Raw genomic sequence first — 19,634 nt, 5'->3', positions numbered from 1 at the left:
AACACGAAACACTTCTTTCTCAGAAATCCAGAGAAGAGACTCTGAGAAAGATCTTCCCTTTGCTTTTATGATGGCTTCCAGGAATTTATCCCAAAGTGGTGATGTCTCAGAATAAATAGGTTTTCTTCTCATAATGAAGCCAGAGGTTCTGGAAAAGGGCTGAGCACAAGGCTGAATTCACTACCGAGATTGCTTGCAGTTTAGCTTAGGTCCCAATGAGGCGGTCCCTATGTGTCACCAAAAAAAGAATCCTTGCATATAGCTTTTTAAATTGGTGGTGGTTTTCCAGAATCCTTGCATCTGGACAACAGCCTACTTATGTCTCTAGACTGACTTTATTTTCCTCTGAAATTAATTTATTCTTTGAAAATAATAGGCCCTGGAAGGAACTTTACTGCAGCACTCTTTGTGGGAGGAGCTTAGCATTAGAAAGGGCCATCTGAGATATCATTTGATGTGGGTCATGATGAAGAGAGCTGAGAGCCCCTTAAGCACAGGGACCATGACTTTTTCATCTTGGTATCCCCTACATGTGCAGGACCCAGAAAAAGTACACAGTGGATCAATGCCCTGGAAGCATATCCTGTAGGCACAGTCCCTAGTCCATGGTAGGAAATTAATGAATATTTGTGGAAAGAATAGCATTGTCACCAGGTCTAACACACTGACAACGTCCGCTATCGTGCAAGCATGTTTTCCTTTTGTTCATCTCAGCCCACTATCAGCTGCAACTTCTCCCATAAAGTGGAGATCTATTGCCCCACATTCTCAGGGTTAAGACAGATCTATACTGAAAATAAACCATAGCGTTTGTATGGCACATTATACTTGTGTTACTTTTTTATAATTATTATAGACATTTATTTAAAATAATACATTTACAGCCCAGATAGTTCTACATTGTATATTCCAGGTTTAACCAACTTCATAAAAATACTTTGAGAACGGCTGCATCCACAGATTTTTAAACTACATGATTATTTCTTTGCCCATTCTTCTCTCTCTTTTCTTTCCCGAATAACCTCTTTCAGATATGGTTCAAGGTAGAATTTATCCTCCTCATATTTTGTCCACTGCTCTTTAGGCAAGATCTGCTGCCTCATGGTCAGGTCCAGTGCTCTCAACGCAGAACACCCTGTTGTTATAAAGGTTCTCAGGAAGCCTTCTTACGGATTCTTTTACATCGTCATTCTCATATGTTGTATCATCTCACATTAAGCCCAGCTTATTGAACCCGGCAGCATTGTAATACCGTTTTCAAATACCCTCCAGCCATTTGCTTGACGCTGCAACAGCAGGCTTGCTCGCCATTTTGACCCGAGACCTAGCTGTATTATTGAACTGGAGCTTCGCAACTTGAGGAAGAATGACTGTTGCAATAATCATTGCAGGCAAAAAATAAAGGAAACCTAAGCAAAGAGAGTGACAGGTTTCTGGCTTGGGCACCTGAGTGGATGACAGTGCTATTCACTGAGATAGGAAGGAGGTATAGTTTTGAGGGGAAATAGGACACATTTAGTTATAGACCCACTGAGTTGTAGGTGCCTATCATCCAGGTAGCGGCGCTGGGTAGACCACTGAATATGCAGGTATGAAACTTGGGAGACACCTGGATAGATATATTCTTGAGCACTATCAGCATATAATAGTTATAGAAATCCAGGGGAAAAAAATGAGTATAGAGAGAAGAACAGTGAGAGCAATTTTAAGGGGAAGGATGTGATAGGCCAGTAGCAGAGGATTGAGGAGAAAGGTGAAAATGGACACAGCATGAAAGAAGAGAAAGTAGTGTGGAAGGGGCCAAGAGGTTAAGGGAGAGATTTTTTTTTTTTTTAACATCTTAAGGGAGAGATTTTTAAAGATTGGAAAGACATGTTTAAATGCTAATGGGAAAAGACAAGATGGACCTGCTAGGCACCTCTGCATCTGTTCATCACCACATTTGACCACAATAACCCTCAGAAAGTGTTGACTTCAGCCTTTCAGACCTTTAGCATAAGTTCCTCTCTTAGCCACCTCTAACTCATACAAAAAATGGAATTCTAGGAAATGAAGTTCTCAGTTCATCCAGGTTGACATATCACAATCCAGCATAGTTCATCCCTTGTCAACTTGGTGTCTACACACACTCTTTAACTATATTTAATTTCCAAATAAAACCATCAACGAGACCATGCTTTCGTATAACATGATTAAACTACTCTTCACACGACTGAAAACATGTTAACCCTCTCCTAACCAAAAGATACACAAAGTCCACTTCATCTATCCTGAAGAGCAAAGTTTTGCCATCCATCAGGCACTAAACTGAATCTTCAAAAGGCTATTACATAATTCAATCAGGTGAGCTGTTTCTAGGTGATGGGAAGACTACTATTGCCCTCATTTTCTGTAAAGTGAGTTCCCTGGTCAGCAATAATGCTCTGTGGGATACGATGACGGTGCATAGGGCTTTCTGTAAGTCCATACATAGATGGGTGTTTAGGGAAGAATCACCGAGGAGGGGAAAGCAAATCCATATGCAAAGTAAGTATCTATTCTAGTAAGAACAATACACTTTCCCTTCTATTATGGAAATGGCTCTGTATACTCAGCCTGGTGCCAGGTGAACTGAGAAACAATGTCATATATTTGACTGGTGTCGGTCTTTGCTTTTGGCAGTTAGGGACTCAGTAGTGGAGGTAACCAGACTGGCTCTTTAATCAGCAACATGGGCAACCTCTATCCCTGTAGCCATGGCCACTTTATTTATGAATGCCTTGGTCAAGGACAGGAGTGACTGGGGAAAGAGGCTGACTGACATCCACAAAACAGGTCATCTTGTCTACCTGATTAAGATCTTGCTCTTTGGTTAGCATTCACCTAGGACACGAATATCATATTCTGTGCTCTTTCAAAGAGGTCTGTCCTCATACCTCTTCTCCAGAACTCACTGCCTCCAATTCTCCAGTCATCTTCCTTCCAATCCAAACTCTTAGTGATTTGCTCATGAATTAATGTAGAGCAATACTTTTGTTCATTTCCTTCCAGGCAAATTAACCAACCAGGTGTACTGCTTGGAGTTTTGACCACCGAAGAGATTTCTCTTCAACACTGTCCTTCATAGTCACACTGAGTGGAGCTATAGTGCTGCAGGCATCCAATTTCAATTTCTGCCAGTATTTTTGGTGTTGATTTGGAATGAGAGACTGAAGAGGGGTGTGAGCTTAGAGAATAATTCTGGAGGGAGGGGAAAGAATTTTGAAGAGAAAAGAGAGCTGCTGTCCACAATGGAAAACTGGGGAAAGAACAGAGATATTTAACAGATTTTATTAATGTTTAAAATATAATTTTTCAGTATAGAACCTCTTCCCCTAGTCCCACGGGATTTTCGGTAAAGTATTCATTTCTCATCCATGCATGAAAGAGGTGGGCCTACAGTGGGAATACATCAAAATGCTGAGTGCAGTCTCAATAGTAGGCCTGGAGCAACAGCTGTAGCTGCTCCCAGGAAGCCTGCTACACCCCTGTTATACTGGCGAAAACCAATGCAAAGCACTATTATTATTAAATTGCTGTGAGCAGTTTCTGCCCTGCAAGAATACACTTTGAGGCAGATTGTCCTTTGTCTCAGGAGGCTAAAGTCCTGAACTGGCCCTTTAGTTACCCAAAGTTTCTACCTGTTTTTCTTGGGAAGATCTGTTGTGTAACCTGAATGCAGATATTTTAGCCTAAAAAGCTAAATGACTGTGGTATAATATAAATTGTCCTGGCTAGGTTTTAGCAGCCAAAATTATGCATCTACAGATTTCGTTGCTTCTTTTTGGAGAAATGTTTATTTTCTTTGTAGACAATTAAACTGGATGTTCTTCACCTAGAAGTGGTTACTTACTCCTGTAAAGATGCATGTGCCCTTACGTGCAGAAATAGGAAGCTGTGAGGAAGAGAAAGGCAGGAGGGACATGTAAGTAAGGTTTTCACCTCACCCTGGAATAGTCCTTAAAAGCTGGGCTTGGTTTGATGCATGCCAGCTGTTTAATGTCTTGTACATGGGACACGTGGTTAAGAGCATGGGCTCTGGGGTTAGATCACCTTCATCTGAATCCCCCCTCTACCATTTACAGGCCATCTTGCCTTGAGCAGATTACCTAACTTCTCTGTTCTTCATTTTCCTTATTTTAAAATTGGAGGTATAATAGTTGTTACTCTATAAGGTTGTTGAGAGGATTGAAATGAGTATGTAGACAGTTTAGCACAATGCTTGGCATGTAGTAATATCTCAATAAATTTTAAAACAATCAAGAAAATACTGATACTGGGCTATCAATGCTATGATTGTTTTGTAGGAGCCAGAAGGTGAGGCCACACTCCTTTGGGTAGGCTGGAGTCTCTTCTGGAAAGGTACAATTCCTACTGGCACTCATCCCAAGAAGATATGGATTCCAGGAGCAGATGATGGAATGAGAAATCAAGGATAGGTAACATGAGAAATGGGTCAGAAATGAGTGAGGCAAAAGTATTTACAGTGAAGGCGCAGATCTTCTGGGGGAAATGGAGAAACAGTCTCTGAAATTAATAGTGGGGCTTCTGACCAGAAGTAAGACCCCCAAAAACAAGAAATGAAGGCTGTCAAGCTCTGGTCAAGAAAGATGCTTCAAGGGCTTCCCTGGTGGCGCAGGGGTTGAGAGTCCACCTGCCGATACAGGGGACGCGGGTTCGTGCCCCGGTCCGGGAAGATCCCACGTGCCGCGGAGCGGCTGGGCCCGTGAGCCATGGCCGCTGGGCCTGCGCGTCCGGAGCCTGTGCTCCGCAACGGGAGAGACCACAACAGTGAGAGGCCTACGTACCGAAAAAAAAAAAAAAAAAAAAAAAAGTTGCTTCAAGATGATAAGAAACTTATGTATGAGATAAAGGGGAGTTGGGATCTGCACCCATCTTGGGGTACCCGCTCACGACTTATGAGGAGCACACTGAAGAGGATACTTTTTCTGTCAGTATTGCTATATAACAAACCACCCCAAAACTCAGTGTCATATAACAGTAATTGTATTATACTCTTGGTTTCTGTGGGTCAGGAATTTTGACACAGAACAGCAGGGCTGGCTTGTTTTTTGTCTCTGATGTGTGGGGCCTCATCTAGCAAGGCTTGAATGCTGAGGTGACTTGATAGCTGGGGTTTGGGATCATCTAGAGGTGTCTTCAAAGTTGATGCTGGCTGTGGCTGGGACTTCAGGTGGGCTGATGGCTGGGAAAAATACAAGTGATCTCTCCATGTGGTGTCTCAGCATGAGATAGTTTGGGCTTCCTCATAGCTTGGTGGTTGGGTTCTAAAAGTGAGTCTCCCAAGAGAACTGGACAGAGACATGATTCCTTTTTATAATCTAACCTTGGAAGTCACATAGTGTCGCTTCTTTCAACCACAAATCCACCGTTTCTAGGGAAGGGAACATAGATTCCACTTCTCTATGGGAGGACTGTCAAAGTCACATTGTAAATAAGAGTATGTAGAATGGGGGTTATTCTTTTTGTCACATTTAGAAAATATAATCTGCCACAGATGGATGACACTACCAAACTGCTCTCTTGCCTGGGTTTTGGGGGAATTCTTTTAACATCCCTCCACACCTGGGACTCAAAAGCTAAATGAGCAAAGCTCTATTTGACAGTCCAATAGGACAGCATTCCTTTAAAAGTTAGAATTGGAAAAGTTGGCTGCGTGATATGTTATCAGCTGGAAGGAAAAACCACTTTCAACACAGTGAGTGGAAAACAGGGACAAACATAATTATGGAAAAGCAGGAGCAACAGAAGCAAATCCTGCCTGGAGAAGCAATGGAGAACAATAGTAGCAGGATGAAGAATGAGAAACAGCAGACCAGTGAAGACCATAAAAGGAAAGAATAGTTTCTGTGAAACAAATAAATCTTGGGCAAATTTAGCCAATCTTTTTTTTTTTTTTAGATGTTGGGGGTAGGAGTTTATTAATTAATTAATTTATTTTTGCTGTGTTAGGTCTTCGTTTCTATGCGAGGGCTTTCTCTAGTTGTGGCAAGCGGGGGCCGCTCACCATTGCGGCCTCTCTTGTTGCGGAGCACAGGCTCCAGACGTGCAGGCTCAGTATTTGTGGCTCACGGGCCTAGTTGCTCCTCGGCATGTGGGATCTTCTCGGACCAGGGCTCGAACCCGTGTTCCCTGCATCGGCAGACGGACTCTCAACCACTGCGCCACCACGGAAGCCCCAAATTTAGCCAATCTTGACTTACAAAGAGTATAAGTTAAATGCCCCCTCCCACTTTAAATTAGGGGGGACATTAACTGAGAGAAATTATTTGTTGTTAATGTGTATTAACACTAAGTATTCTGTCATATTCAGGAGTGACAGCTCAAATGGGGACCATACTTCTAAGAGATGGTGACATCTCAGAGCTACATAGTAATTACTACTATTGCTTCTTATAAATTTGTTCTAACAGGTATACTACATTCATTTCTTAAATGATTATATCATATTGAATTAGGGGTTTTTCAATGTTATATCTTTTATTTATTATGTGAAGCATCCGGTATCCTAATTTGTGTTATCGCTGAGTCTAGGTTATACTTCTGGAGCTTGTCAAACTATTTAGGCATCACTACCTAGAACATTTTAGCACCAGGTGGCAGCAAAATCTGAGAGCTGAGATAAAATTCTTGGCAGGAAAGTAAACAATTAAGAATTTGCCTCAAACCTCAGGATGGTTAATAAGGAGTAACAAATGCATAACTTCCCTCCTCCCCTTGCTTCTGTTTAGAGCTCCTTCTCTCTCTCTCTCTCTCTCTCTCTCTCTCTCTCTCTCTCTCCCCCTCTCTGTGTCTCTCTCTCATTTTAGTAAGTGATTATCCAAATTGTGCACACACCCTCCCCCTGCCCCCCTTACACTCACTTATACTCTCAAACACACAGAGAAAACAGCCGGTCAGCCAGCTGAGTGGACTGTGCTGGAAATTAGATTCAGAAGGGCAAGAACTAGGATAGCTCAGAGCATAGAAAGCCAGCAGAATAAACCAAATTGGAATCCGTTAGGAAAATCCAGGGTCTAAAGGAACAGAGACTAAGCTCAAACACCAATTCCAAATGGCCAGAAGCAGAACCAAAGTCAAGTAGCTGAATAAAACAAAGAGGAGATGTAAAGCAAGAGCAGGTAAGACAGATAACAGTAATTGATCTTTAGAGGTCAGTAAGGGCAAGTGCTTGGTTATTTTGAGCTAAGCTAAAGAGACAGAGAAGAAACTAGAGTCATCCTCTCTTCTTAAATGTATCCAAGTGTTAATGACATCAACTCTACAAGATTCTCCATTCTCTATGGACTGGCCAAAGAACAGAATTCTGGGATCTTTTTTCGGTTTTACCCTGTACTTGCTGGATGATCCCGACTGGCTGTTTCCAAGCTTGAGGTGACTCCTTCATCAGATGAGAGTTAGTGCTAATCTAGTCTTACCAGAAGAGATGGTGGTGATTTGGGATGGCAGCTCAAATTTGCTCTTATTTAAGAAGCACTGCCTTAGTCACTTCAGATTTTTTTCTGGCTAGAGCCTGGTACTTAAACTGCCAAACCAGATAGAAATGCATACTTCTTTTTTTGTAAAAAAATGCATGCTTCTTACACACAAATACAAAATCATTTTAAAGTCCATTAAACAGATTTTTTAGTTGGAGAGTAACTCAAAATTGTCAAGCAACTTTCCTTTCAGGTGCTTCCTTAATTATGATAAAGTTCCAAGTTGTATTTTTCAATAGTTATATTTTGCCAGTGTTTTTTAAAAACGGGTGTTAGGGCTTTTAGGCATTTTTGATCCTTTTTCCTACTTGTTGAAAAGGCCCACAGTTCAGTCCTTGGAACACGTATCAAACTCTCAACAACATTCATCAAACTCTCATCATCGTCTGAAGAATCTCTAAAAGGTTTGGAAGGGACTCTGTTGTAATCTTTATTTCTGAAGCTTCCCACACAATTGCATGGCTGTAAAAATGGATTTTCACATCATATGTCTAAAGAAAAAAACAAGTGTCTTTGTTCCATGGTGCATTTCAGAAGATTAACAGGTGTTAACAGATGGGAGGATTCCAGCTTTTGCTCTTAAGAGTAAAAGGTCTATCGTGGTCAGTAATTGCCTCTTCAGAAGTAGCTGTGTTCATTTCTGGCCTTGCAAACCAAGAGGTGGACTGTCTTTATAGAGCAGGTGTTTGTGGACAACTAGCAACAAGTAGGAATCAAAGTGCCCCATGGTGAAGACTTGCTAGGTGCCTGAGGAAGCCTTAAAGTGGCAGTACCTCCATGTTCCAGGGTTATACCTCAGGAACCTGATTTTGTAGCATGGTGACAGAGGATTTCTCTCTCTCTCTCTCTCTCTCTCTCTCTCTCTCTCTCTCTCAGGTGAACACTTACTAACGAACTCTGAAATATAAACCAGGAAGCTTGTTTATTAACTTATAACTAGGAACTTGGATCCTCTGATTTCTACCTGTGATCTACAGACAGATCTACACAGAAAGCCAAATTATTATCAAAAGTCTGCTGCACATAAGCATAGATTCAGCATAAGGTGAGTTAGCACATGATTCAAATGTTTAATAGCATTAACTTTGATAAAGCCCAATGTACTTGTCTCCACAAGGAACAAGACACATCAAATCCTTCACTTGTTTCTTTACCTTAATTTGATCTAATAGCTTTTCTAGTTCTGACATTTTATATTCAATTTCAACTTCATGTCCATTTTCTTCTGGTGCAAATGGAAGCATAATAGGAAATCAAAAGAGTCAAGACCAACCACAGTAGTAGAGAACTGTGGCTCGAGATATATGAGGAGGAAGAAAGAGTGCTCTAAATACTCTGTGTGACTTCAAATCTCTAGACCGAGATAAATTCTATTCCACAATGTACAAGAAACACAGACACTGTTTATCATCCTCTGAGGTGTCACAGAGATGAGAAGAGGTGCTTGAACACCAGAAATAATCATATATTTTGACTTTCTAAATAGAGAAATTATATGAGCCTTCAAAGAAAGGAAAAGTAAGTCTAACGAAAACCTCTGGAAAAATTCAGGAAGATTACTGAGCATAGAAAAGAATGCAGTGATCACCAGGAAGTAAAATGAGTTCACTACAAATGCATCAGTCATTCAACCAGTTCATCATTTACGTTCCAGGCTGCGTTATTAGTAGATACATTTATGTATTGGTTTATCAGATTTAAGATAAACCCAAATTTAGATCATAAAGTCAACCAGATGGTACTTAATTTTCTTTCTATGTTCCAAATCAGTTCAGGTAGCAGCAGTTATTCGTTCATCAGAAGTCTGGGTAAAGCTCAGTAGTGAGTCCATCCTGACCATGCACCCAGTCTACCTCCTGCAGTCACCCTGAAGGTAATGTTTTAGTTCTAATAATATTGCCTGCATTTGGAACATCTCTAATTCCACTTTCAGAATTCTCTTCTGAAGTTTACTTTCTGTCTTTACAGGTAGAAAGGCATTGCCCTTTGGAGAATGGGTTTTTAACGTTTTCAGAAATAATCAAGTCTATTAGAAACAAAAAAGGATGAACCTTGATCACCTAGTCAATTGAATGAAGGGGTAGGGAAGTGAGGAAGGCAGAGATTAACGGTCTACACATAAACCAAGGAAACTGATTTAGTTAGGGGTCTTGTAAATTGGCTGTGAAAGCAATCTCTAAACAGGGTTTTTTTTTTTTTTTGAAGGTTTTATTTTTTGGTTTTATTTTTTTAACATCTTTATTGGGGTATAATTGCTTTACAATGGTGTGTTAGTTTCTGCTTTATAACAAAGTGAATCAGTTATACATATACATATGTTCCCATATCTCTTCCTTCTTGCGTCTCCCTCCCTCCCACCCTCCCTATCCCACCCCTCCAGGTGGTCACAAAGCACGGAGCTGATCTCCCTGTGCTATGCGGCTGCTTCCCACTAGCTATCTACCTTACATTTGGTAGTGTATATATGTCCATGCCTCTTTCTCGCTTTGTCACAGCTTACCCTTCCCCCTCCCCATATCCTCAAGTCCATTCTCTAGTAGGTCTGTGTCTTTATTCCTGTCTTACCCCTAGGTTCTTCATGACATTTCTTTTTCTTAAATTCCATATATATGTGTTAGCATACAGTATTTGTCTTTCTCTTTCTGACTTACTTCACTCTATGACAGACTCTAGGTAAACAGGGTTTATTTTAATGGAGGAAAATGTCCTTAATACTTTCAAATTCTTAAAGATTGTCTTGCTTTTGAACGTTTAAAAATGCAAGTTTAGGGTTTCCCTGGTGGCGCAGTGGTTAAGAGTCCGTCTGCCAATGCAGGGGACACAGATTCAAGCCCTGGTCCGGGAAGATCCCACATGCCACGAAGCAACAAAGCCCGTGCACCACAACTACTGAGCCTGTGCCCTAGGGCCTGTGAGCCACAACTACTGAAGCCCGTGCCTAGAGCCCATGCTCCACAACAAGAGAAGCCACCACAATGAGAGGCCCGCACACCGGAATGAGGAGTGGACCCCGCTCGCCGCAACTAGAGAAAAGCCTGCGCACAGCAACAAAGACCCAATGCAGCCAAAATAAATAAAATTTTTTTTAAAAAAAGCAAGTTTAAAATGATAAGGGAGATTGAATATAGGAAGACATACAGACTTTTCTATATCTTCCTTTCTTCTGATCTAGCAATGTAATTCTAGCGTTACAAATATCTTTTAGTAACAGAACAGGTTTCATTCCATTTCAAATGCATTTTTATATGTATGATTTTTTTAATCGGGATAACAGATTTTATCTTCTAATGCTCTGATAGGCTATAAATCTTAGCTCTTTTATTTAAACTTAAATAGAATTTTTTAAACACACAGGAACAAAGATTTAGGTAGTCTTAAGTTTGTATCTTTTCTTAAATTCTTTTGAAAACAAAATTCAAACTTTAACTCTAAATGCAAAAATATTCAGTTACCAATAGATTCACATTATGTTCAAGTGCTATGTTATACAGGACTTAAACCAAATTTTAAAAGTTAGGAGATCAGCAGTAGAACCAGAAAGTAACGCCTGTAATGTTATTTTTCCGATCTGCCTGATCCATGCAAATTTCCCCAGGAGACATTTCAAATACTCTTCACCAGAAGTTAATTGAATAAGAAATTTAAAAATAAGAATGATCTTTATCTATTTATAACTTACCCTTATTCCAGAAAGGATTGAAGATGGTTTACAAAACTACATATAATTCAATTAAAATTTTTATTTTTTTAATTTATTTTTTATTGAAGTGTAGTTGGTTTACCATGTTGTGCCCATCTCTGCTGTGCAGCAAAGTGACTCAGTTATACACATGTAGACATGCGTTCTTTTTTATATTCTTTTCCATTATGGTTTATCCCAGGAGATTGGATATACTTCCCTGTGCTATACAGTAGGACTTTGTCGTTTATCCATTCTAAATTCAACAAAAAAATTTTAAAAGCAAGGGAAGGATTAAAAAGAAAACAAGTGTGGGTAAAGTAAGAAAAGGCTGAAGTGAATATTCACATTCATGATTTGAAGTCCGATACACTTGCTAAACTTGACTTAGGCTTTTTAACAGCCGTTGCAAAGAAGGAAACAATCAGTTCCATAATTCATAAAGTTTGGGAGGGGGGGAAAGGTCTATTTAGAGGGGGACAACATTCTAGATTCTGAAGCCTGGGGATGGAGGAGCTCAATCATCTGCTAATCTAAAATATTTCCTGATGGTTGAAAGCTAAACTGGGCATTTTGTCAGGAATACCTGAAATGCAATCACACCATGTCACTCCTCTGCTCTAAAAAGTTCAGGAGCTCTCCATGGCCTATAAATTAACTATACATGTCTTAATCTAGTATTTGAGGCCAAATATCAAAACCAAATCAAGGTGACCTCTCTGAAGGCAGACAGCATTTCTTATTCAATATGGTGTTAACCAACATTGTCACAGGCCTTTGTGACAGAGTAGGTATCAACAGACACTCAAAGATGTTATGTAGAGGAACTCTAAACCAGCCAAGAAAGTTGGCAGAAACCTCTCCAGCCCTCATTTCTGTACTTGTAGGGCCTTCCTCTGACAGCTTTCCCTGTTGAATGCTGACCGATATCTTCAAAGTCAATAATAATGATAGCATCTCCATCACCAATAACAGCTACAGTAACATCACTTTGCGTTTATATAGTGCTCTACAGTTAACAAAGTTCAGATACAAAGATTTTAAAAGTATTCTCACAACCAGTTTGCTTTTTGGTCTGAGTAGGGATCATGGCCCTTCCTACAATGCAGAAACGAAGTCTTGTAGAAGGTGTGTCTTTATTAAGTGGTGGATGCCATTTCCTCCTGATTTCCACAGCAGGATGTGGTCTCTTCCTCCCCTTCAAATCCTGGTGGCATTTGGTTTGCACATCTCTTATGACAATAATAACTCCATATGTTTTATATCAGGTGTTACAGTTTGCAAAATTTCTTATGCTAAATACCTGTTTCTTTTTTCATTCTCACAACAATTTCATTTAAGGAGAAAATAATCCTTTACCTTGAGTACCCTGCTGCTCTCCCCACACTCTCTAAAAATATAAAAAGTGAAAGCCACTCTGTAGATTAACACTGCCCATTGCCACCACCATACCATCCTCCAACGGAAACTAACATTTTTTCAGCTCCCTATTCTCTGCCAGATGCTGGGATAATTTTTTATAAATAATAAGTCGGCCTTTGGTATCCTCAGGTTCTGCATCCAAAGATTCAACCAACCACGGATTGAAAATATTTGAAAAAAATTCCCGAAAATTCCAGAAACCAAAACTCGAATTTGCTGCACACTGGCAACTATTTACATAGCGTTTACATTCTATTTTAAATTATTTCTATAGCATTTACATTTATGCCATTTTATATAAGGGACTTGAGCCTGCTTGGATTTTGGTATCTGTGGGGGTCCTGGAACCAATCCCCCTTGGATTCCACGGGAGGACTGTACAGCTTCAATTTATCTCTTCTTTGCCTTTAGATTGTTCAATTTGATTCCCTGCCTCCCAAAAAAAACCCAGCCAAAATCTAGAAATAAAATATGTACTTTCCTTCTCTGTGGATACTCTAATAAGGAAAAAGAAAAGGGGTGGCAAAGCTGAGAAGGAACTGACACCTTTCTGAAAACTTTCCTGCAGTGGCTGATTTAGGGACCAATTCTGTGAATTTCAGCAGGATAGTGTAACACATTGGGTGGATCAAGGCTGTGTTGACAAGAGCTGCCACTTACGGGAATTTCCAATGAAGACATCATCAGGTAGGAAAAGACTCTGGCAGAAGTATTTTGGTGAGGAGGCTCTTCATTCCTCACGTTGGTTCAGAGTAACAGTTCCAAGCCAGAAGAAGGCTGAGGAGAAGAAGCAAGATGGAGGCCACCACCGGAAATCTCCTGGGAGGACAGGAAAAGCCCTGCTCCAAGATGTGGCATTACCCAATTCCAGGGGGCGCCCTTCATATGGAATACAATGTGCATTGTGCCCTTGGAGTTGTGCAACACGCAATCCTCCCCATGGTACCTGGCTCTGTCCTCCCCATTCCACTGAGGGCTATAGGGGGTATCCATGTTGGGGACTGTCACGAGAACTGGGAACTCTCAAGCTTTCTTACTCATTTGATGGTTTGATGCCTGGCATTTTGATTTCAGTTCAACGGGATTCTCTAGATAAGTTGATCAGGACCGTGTAGGCAAGTATCATGTCCAACGTGTGATTCCTCCTACAGAAACTCAGACTCCTTGTGGCAAAGATTTCTCTGGAAAAAAATCAATTTCACGTAAACTGTGTGGCCCCATTCCTTTAGTCATGTTTTTTTCTGGGAAAAGCATCACCATTTGAGAAAAATGAATTAGAAATTATTCTAATTCCTATATGGGGCCTAGTAACTATTTCTCACCTGCCCTTTAAGTCTATGGTTCTCGAAACCGACCACACTTAAGAATTATCCATAGAACTTTAAAAAACATATTGATGCCTGGTTTCCACTTCAGCCCAATGAAATCATAATCTCTGAAGGTGGGAACCAAGCAATTACATTTTTTAAAGATCCCCAAGTGACTTTGTTGTGTGCCTCAGGTGGTTTTCTTATTCTTCCTCTGATCTCACCCTCACTGACAAATAGCTTTAAGAAGGCTTGTGGCTGCGGGAACTCAGTTGTGAAACTGGAGAAGACTAATCAGATTGCAAAGGTGATGAGACACACATGTCATTGAAAACAAATGCCACATTCCAGGGCATGTGCTGGGAACACACAATAAATGACACAAGGTGCCTGCCCTCAATAAGTTTCTGCTCTAGTTGGAAGGACAGATATGTGAACTACTATACTGCAGAGTAAAATTAAATCAAAGTACTGTGGGAACAGGTGGTGGTGGGGGATAAAGGAAGGTTTCTCTGGAGAGAAGAAATTTGAGGTGTGTCTTCAGGGAGAAGTAAAATGTTGATCAATGGAAAGGAAGCAGAAAACATTCCAAAGAAAAGAACAGCTTGAGCAAAGGCATAGAAGAAAGAAAGTGGATGGGATATTAGGAAATTAGAGGAACCTTGTGGAGCTTCAGAAAATGGTGGGCTATGAAGCTGGAAATTTAAATTAAAACTTGGAGAGCCTCAGAAGCCCCCACAAGAAATCATAAGTGTGTGTAAGATTGTATGATGCGTCTGAGAAGGAGGGGGCCACGACAAAGGTTTAAAAGTAACTAGTGCCGTGACCAGATCTGAAACAAATAGGAACATGATCAACATGAACTTTGGTAAATACATTTGAGGTAGTTACTCATCCTACCTTCAGGCAACCTTCTCTGCTTATCTGCCCCTGGGACCTGCACTCTGGGGACCTGAACACACCTTTGTTTCATTCTTTGTGCCTTTTACATATTTTCTCTCTGTTCAGAATGCTCTGTCCTCCCTTCTTTGATAATTCCTATGTATTGACCAAACTCTGAAGTCACCTTCTCTGTGCTTCTTTCTATAACACTTGTGTAGGGATAGCTTAAAAGTGCTTGTTAACTGTATTGTATTCATTGACATGTCTGTCTTTCCCTCCAGAAGGTGAGCTCCTAGAAGACACAAATGAGATCTTTTTAAACTTTCAATCAGCAGAACTCAGCACAGTGGCTGGCATATTGGCTGTGCAGACTGACTGATTGAATGAATGTGAAAGCACTTACCAGATGTTAGAAAGATTCAAACTTACAATTTATGTCCTGCAATGTTAAAGTAGAGGGATTCAGGAACATTTTTTCCATATTTAAAACCCTTTGCTCAGGCTTGAAACATTTATCATCTGAAGCGTTCATTTATATAAGCAAAGTGAAAGTTACTGAACCTATCAGTTTATTTCCATGGAGCAAGCAATATTTCTTTCTTTAGTAATAATCTGCCAAAGGAATATTACAGTTAATGTGTCTTTGGCTAGAGGAAATATAAATACCATTCAAAAAGCTCCTGTAATCCATTGAGGCCTACAAAAGGGAAAAAAATCCCCTAAAGGGTGTGACAATGACATTTGGGCACTTGCTGGGCTGAGCAGAGGGAGGGTGGAACTCTGTGAATTTTGTTGATTTCCAATCCCTTAAATGTATTTCTGCTGGTTGGAGGATTAAAAGGTTTACTGGTGAGAGTGTCAGTTATGAAAGGATTGAGGGTAGATTCTATAATCCTGTAAAAGAGAGCCTCGGCAGGTTCTCCAACAGGAAGCTAGAAATATTTGGTATCTTGGAAATCATTTTGCGCTATTGTTATATTCTCTTAGTTCTTCTATGACTATCCTGCTGCTCCTGGAAGAAATGGCAACTTTCATGAACTTAATTTTTGTTGCTCTCATACTCTATTTGCAAGGCACTTTATTTTTCCCTGCAGTTCTATCAGGCTTTGCCTCATGTATTTTGGTACTCTGTTGTTAGGTGCATACACATTAAGGATTGTTACATCTTCTTGGAGAATTAACCCCTTTATCATTAGGCAAAGTGTCCCTCTTTATTCTTGATAATTTTCCTTGTTCTCAAGTCTGCTTTGTCTGAAATTAATATAGCTGCTCCGTTTTTTTTTTTTTGAAGATTTATTTATTATTTAGTTAGTTAGTTAATTTATTTTTGGCTGCGTCTGGTCTTAGTTGCAGCACACAGGACCTTTGTTGTGGTGCATGGGCTTCTCTCTAGTTGTGGTGTGTGGATTTTCTCTTCTCTAGTTGTGGTGTGCAGGCTCCAGAGTGCATGGGCTCTGTAGTTTGCAGCACTCAGGCTCTAGTTGAGGCGTGCAAGCTCGGTAGTTGCGGCACTCAGGCTTAGTTGCCCCAGCATGTGGGATCTTAGTTCCCTGACCAGGGATCGAACCCACGTCCCCTGCATTGTAGGGCGGATTCTTTACCACTGGACCACCAAGGAAGTCTCTATATAGCTACTCTTGATTAGCATTAGCATGGTATATCTTTCTCCATTCCTTTACTTTTAACCTTTCTGTGTCTTTATATTTAAGGTGGGTTTCTTGCAGAAAACATATAGCTGAGTCATGTTTGTTTGTTCACTCAGACAGTCATGCTGACAAAAAAAATTGGTGTATTCACAGCATTCATATTTAAAGTGGTTATTAATATAGTTGGTTTAATATTTACCATGTTTATAACTCTTTTCTGTTTGTACTTGTTTCTCTCCTGCCCCCTTTTTGCACTCTCTGGTATATCAATTATACTTCTTTTTAAACTTTTTTTTAGTAATTTCTCTAGAGTTTATAATGTATATTTCAACTAATCTAAGTCCCCTTTCATATTACACTTACCACTTTATGGGTAGTTCAGTTACCTTAAACAGAGTTTTCCCAATTCCTCTCTCCTATTCCTTAAAACATTGCTACCATTTATTTTACCCAATGTATTGTTACTATTATTACTTTGAATAGTTATCTATTAGACCAAGTAAGAAGAAGAAAAATAAAATATTTTATTTTAAATTTATTTCTTCCTCTTCTGGGCTCATCCTTTCTTTACATATCCAGATTTGTAATCTATTACATTTTCTTCCTCCCTGGAAGAATTTCTTTTAACATTTCTTGCAGAGCAGGTCTGCTGGAAAGGAATTCTGAAAGAATTTCTTTTTTTAGTCATCTGAGAAAGTATTTGTCCTTCACTTGTAAAGGATAAATTTGCTGGATATCAGATTCTAGGTTTGTGTTTTTTTGGATTCTTTTTTTCCTAACACTTTAAATATTTCACTCCACTCTTTTCTTACTTGCATGGTTTCTGATGAGAATTCAGAGTAATTCTTATCCTTGTTCCTCTATACATAAGATGTTCTTTCCTTCTGACTTCTTTCAAGATTTTCCCATTGTCTCTGTTTTTTTTGAGTTTGACTATGACATACCTAGGTGTAGATATTTTTGGCATTTATCTTGCTTGGTTTTCTGTGAGCTTCCTGCATCTGTGGTTTGGTTTCTGTCATTAATTTTGGAAAATTCTCATCCATTTTTACTTCAAATATTTCTTCTGTTCCATTTTCTTTCTCCTCTCCTTCTAGTATGCCAATTATGTATATGTTACATCTTTTGAAATTGTCCCACAGTTCTTAGGTGTTCTGTTCTTTTTTTTTTTTTTTTCCTTTGCATTTTAGTTTGGGCAGTTTCTATTGCTATATCTTCACACACACTCATTCTTTCCTTGGGACCATGTCCAGTCTACTGAAAAGCCCATCAAAGGTGTTCTTCATCTTCATTAGAGTGTTTCTCGTTCTCGGCATTTCCTTTTGATTCCTTCTTAGAGTTTCCATCTCTCTCCTTCCATTACCCATCTGTTCTTGTATGTTGTCAGTTTTTTCCATTAGACTCCTTACCATATTAATCACAGTTATTTTAAATTCCCTGTCTAATAATTACAAAAATCTATGTCATATCTGAGTCTGATTCTGATCCATGCTTTGTTTCTTTAGACAGTGCCTTTACTTGTCTGTAAATAGGCCTTGTAATTTTTTGTTGAAAGCCAAACGTGTTGTATCAGGTAGTGGGAACTGAGGTGAACAGGCTTTTGGTGTGAGGTTTTACATTAATCTGGCTAGGAGCTGGGCTGTGTCTAATGTTTGCAGTAGGTATAAGAGGCTTCAATTTCCTCTAGCATCCTTGTTGTCTGGATTCTCCTAAAATCTCCTTACATAGAGACTGCACCTTGCAGTTCTTTCAGTTCTAATCCGTTGTGATTATTCTGAAGACCTGTAGGTATTGTGCTAAGGTGTAGGGGGAGCAGAAGCATTCAATAATTATGATTTACCTATGATTAATTTTCAGTCTTTCAGTGGCCTTGTGTCTTTGGACTTTGACCTTCACAAGTGTTTCTCAGCCACTTCACTGCCTTAGGAGAGACAGGAAGTCTAGAAGGGGCTGGAGTTGGGTAATGCAACCCTCTCTCAGCACCTCCACTCCCCGCCCCCCCCCCCACCATTCATCTCTGGCTATGTAGGCCTTTGTTATAGAGAAGGCTCCATATATTTCAACATAGTTTATTTTCTCCTCCTCTGCCAGAAACATGAGTTTTTTTTCTTGGCTCTTCACCATAAGAACCTGGTGAGATTCCTGGAGGTAAAGCTCATGAATGTATGCAGTTCCCTGCCTAAGACTGCAGGCCCCAAGAGTTTCTCACTCTCACACTAGTCCACACTCCACCTCCAAGGATTTGTCAAAGTTATCACGTAAATGTTTCCACCAGCTTAAGGCTCCAGGGACTTCTGTTTCAGATAAGCTAACGTTAGTTGCAATTCTTTGTATTTGCCGGTCTCTCCAGATTTCGGGGAGAGGGGCAGTTTGCCCTGAACGTCAATTCTTTTATGAGTCAAAGAAAGGTAATTTACTTTAAGTTTGTTGATCTTTTTTCTTGTTGTACGGATGGGGGTGATGACCTTCAAGTTCTTTACAAGTCAGAGCTGAAACTGGAAGCCCTCAGAACTCTGTAAAAACAAATTTAAATAGTGCTTTGTCATTTATCCAATTATTCATTTATTACAGGTACAAGGTATTGAACTAGAATCTATAGGTGGATACTGAGATAAGCAAACATGGAGCCGGTCCTCAGGAAGCTTATATTCTAACGTGGGATGGTACAAGACAGCTTCTCAACCCCTGTGCTTGACTGTGTCCTAGGTGTGTCCCAGCTCCCAGTGCAACTGAGCCAGTGGCAGAGGCTGAGAACAGCTTTCTCTCTCAGTTTTGCTTTACAAATATCATTTTCTGTTTGTGTCATGACAAGGAAAAGGGTGAAAAACACTGGAGGTGGCAACAAAACACACACCAAATTACTATAATAAAATGCAGACAGTGATGCATGAAAAAAGATCGGATTATTAAGGTGGGTGTTTATAGAGGAGGGAGGCCTTAAATCTAGAAATTCTAGAAAACTTACAAGAGGTCACATTTGGAGTGAACATGGGAAGATGAGTAGGATTTGAATGTGCAGAGAGGGAGGGGCAATGATGGAGAATATTCCAGGTGTAAGGCACAGGTAGGATTGGGAATAGGATTGGGATGAAGAATACTGAGTTCAATTGGGTTAGAGCAGAGGATGAGTGAAGAGGAATAATGGGAGCTAAAGTCAGAAAGAAAGGTTGGGTGCATGTGG

The 19,634-nt window shown here is 40.0% G+C and overlaps 1 pseudogene; it reads right to left on the bottom strand.

The window, feature by feature from the left end:
- Window positions 1–958: 958 nt before the first annotated feature.
- LOC116755995 lies at window positions 959–1,311 on the bottom strand (annotated as a pseudogene).
- Between the last annotated feature and the right edge of the window lie 18,323 nt (window positions 1,312–19,634).

Source organism: Phocoena sinus, chromosome 6 (assembly GCF_008692025.1).
Source record: "Phocoena sinus isolate mPhoSin1 chromosome 6, mPhoSin1.pri, whole genome shotgun sequence".
Lineage (NCBI taxonomy): Eukaryota > Metazoa > Chordata > Mammalia > Artiodactyla > Phocoenidae > Phocoena > Phocoena sinus.
Note: the sequence above shows the minus strand (reverse complement) of the source record. Positions and strands in the feature narration are given on the sequence as shown.